The following is a 3655-nucleotide window of genomic DNA, read 5'->3' on the forward strand; positions in this document are numbered from 1 at the left end:
GATAATCGTCTCCATGCTCCAAATCCATTTTAAAGCCATTTTTAAGGCATTTCGCGCATACATGAAATGAACACATTTTTCTCCAAAACTATAACAGATGCAAGCTTGTCCTGTTTGGTGGAGATGATATTTAATAAAATAAGTAGAAATCCACTAAAAATTTTGTTTGGTTATCTTGCAATCCCGAGATAATCGTCTCCATGCTCCAAATCCATTTTAAAGCCATTTTTAAGGCATTTGGCGCATACATGAAATGAACACATTTTTCTCCAAAACTATAACAGATGCAAGCTTGTCCTGTTTGGTGGAGATAATATTTAATAAAATAAGTAGAAATCTACTAAAAGTTTCGTTTGTTTATATTGCCATCCTGAGATAATCGTCTCCATGCTCCAAATCCATTTTAAAGCCATTTCAAAGGCATTTTGCGCATACATGAAATGAACACATTTTTCTCCAAAACTATAACACATGCAAGCTTGTCCTGTTTGGTGGAGATGATATTTAATAAAATAAGTAGAAATCCACTAAAAGTTTTGTTTGGTTATCTTGCAATCCCGAGATAATCGTCTCCATGCTCCAAATCCATTTTAAAGCCATTTTTAAGGCATTTCGCGCATACATGAAATGAACACATTTTTCTCCAAAACTATAACAGATGCAAGCTTGTCCTGTTTGGTGGAGATGATATTTAATAAAATAAGTAGAAATCCACTAAAAGTTTTGTTTGGTTATCTTGCAATCCCGAGATAATCGTCTCCATGCTCCAAATCCATTTTAAAGCCATTTTTAAGGCATTTCGCGCATACATGAAATGAACACATTTTTCTCCAAAACTATAACAGATGCAAGCTTGTCCTGTTTGGTGGAGATGATATTTAATAAAATAAGTAGAAATCCACTAAAAGTTTTGTTTGGTTATCTTGCAATCCCGAGATAATCGTCTCCATGCTCCAAATCCATTTTAAAGCCATTTTTAAGGCATTTCGCGCATACATGAAATGAACACATTTTTCTCCAAAACTATAACAGATGCAAGCTTGTCCTGTTTGGTGGAGATGATATTTAATAAAATAAGTAGAAATCCACTAAAAGTTTTGTTTGGTTATCTTGCAATCCCGAGATAATCGTCTCCATGCTCCAAATCCATTTTAAAGCCATTTCAAAGGCATTTTGCGCATACATGAAATGAACACATTTTTCTCCAAAACTATAACACATGCAAGCTTGTCCTGTTTGGTGGAGATGATATTTAATAAAATAAGTAGAAATCCACTAAAAGTTTTGTTTGGTTATCTTGCAATCCCGAGATAATCGTCTCCATGCTCCAAATCCATTTTAAAGCCATTTTTAAGGCATTTCGCGCATACATGAAATGAACACATTTTTCTCCAAAACTATAACAGATGCAAGCTTGTCCTGTTTGGTGGAGATGATATTTAATAAAATAAGTAGAAATCCACTAAAAGTTTTGTTTGGTTATCTTGCAATCCCGAGATAATCGTCTCCATGCTCCAAATCCATTTTAAAGCCATTTTTAAGGCATTTCGCGCATACATGAAATGAACACATTTTTCTCCAAAACTATAACAGATGCAAGCTTGTCCTGTTTGGTGGAGATGATATTTAATAAAATAAGTAGAAATCCACTAAAAGTTTTGTTTGGTTATCTTGCAATCCCGAGATAATCGTCTCCATGCTCCAAATCCATTTTAAAGCCATTTTTAAGGCATTTCGCGCATACATGAAATGAACACATTTTTCTCCAAAACTATAACAGATGCAAGCTTGTCCTGTTTGGTGGAGATGATATTTAATAAAATAAGTAGAAATCCACTAAAAGTTTTGTTTGGTTATATTGCAATCCCGAGATAATCGTCTCCATGCTCCAAATCCATTTTAAAGCCATTTTTAAGGCATTTCGCGCATACATGAAATGAACACATTTTTCTCCAAAACTATAACAGATGCAAGCTTGTCCTGTTTGGTGGAGATGATATTTAATAAAATAAGTAGAAATCCACTAAAGGTTTTGTTTGGTTATCTTGCAATCCCGAGATAATCGTCTCCATGCTCCAAATCCATTTTAAAGCCATTTTTAAGGCATTTCGCGCATACATGAAATGAACACATTTTTCTCCAAAACTATAACAGATGCAAGCTTGTCCTGTTTGGTGGAGATGATATTTAATAAAATAAGAAGAAATCCACTAAAAGTTTTGTTTGGTTATATTGCAATCCCGAGATAATCGTCTCCATGCTCCAAATCCATTTTAAAGCCATTTTTAAGGCATTTCGCGCATACATGAAATGAACACATTTTTCTCCAAAACTATAACAGATGCAAGCTTGTCCTGTTTGGTGGAGATGATATTTAATAAAATAAGTAGAAATCCACTAAAAGTTTTGTTTGGTTATCTTGCAATCCCGAGATAATCGTCTCCATGCTCCAAATCCATTTTAAAGCCATTTTTAAGGCATTTCGCGCATACATGAAATGAACACATTTTTCTCCAAAACTATAACAGATGCAAGCTTGTCCTGTTTGGTGGAGATAATATTTAATAAAATAAGTAGAAATCTACTAAAAGTTTCGTTTGTTTATATTGCCATCCTGAGATAATCGTCTCCATGCTCCAAATCCATTTTAAAGCCATTTCAAAGGCATTTTGCGCATACATGAAATGAACACATTTTTCTCCAAAACTATAACAGATGCAAGCTTGTCCTGTTTGGTGGAGATGATATTTAATAAAATAAGTAGAAATCCACTAAAAGTTTTGTTTGGTTATCTTGCAATCCCGAGATAATCGTCTCCATGCTCCAAATCCATTTTAAAGCCATTTTTAAGGCATTTCGCGCATACATGAAATGAACACATTTTTCTCCAAAACTATAACAGATGCAAGCTTGTCCTGTTTGGTGGAGATGATATTTAATAAAATAAGTAGAAATCCACTAAAAGTTTTGTTTGGTTATCTTGCAATCCCGAGATAATCGTCTCCATGCTCCAAATCCATTTTAAAGCCATTTTTAAGGCATTTCGCGCATACATGAAATGAACACATTTTTCTCCAAAACTATAACAGATGCAAGCTTGCCCTGTTTGGTGGAGATGATATTTAATAAAATAAGTAGAAATCCACTAAAAGTTTTGTTTGGTTATCTTGCAATCCCGAGATAATCGTCTCCATGCTCCAAATCCATTTTAAAGCCATTTTTAAGGCATTTCGCGCATACATGAAATGAACACATTTTTCTCCAAAACTATAACAGATGCAAGCTTGTCCTGTTTGGTGGAGATGATATTTAATAAAATAAGTAGAAATCCACTAAAAGTTTTGTTTGGTTATCTTGCAATCCCGAGATAATCGTCTCCATGCTCCAAATCCATTTTAAAGCCATTTTAAGGCATTTCGCGCATACATGAAATGAACACATTTTTCTCCAAAACTATAACAGATGCAAGCTTGTCCTGTTTGGTGGAGATGATATTTAATAAAATAAGTAGAAATCCACTAAAAGTTTTGTTTGGTTATCTTGCAATCCCGAGATAATCGTCTCCATGCTCCAAATCCATTTTAAAGCCATTTTTAAGGCATTTCGCGCATACATGAAATGAACACATTTTTCTCCAAAACTATAACAGATGCAA

Source organism: Anomaloglossus baeobatrachus, unplaced genomic scaffold (assembly GCF_048569485.1).
Source record: "Anomaloglossus baeobatrachus isolate aAnoBae1 unplaced genomic scaffold, aAnoBae1.hap1 Scaffold_82, whole genome shotgun sequence".
Taxonomy (NCBI): Eukaryota; Metazoa; Chordata; class Amphibia; order Anura; family Aromobatidae; genus Anomaloglossus; species Anomaloglossus baeobatrachus.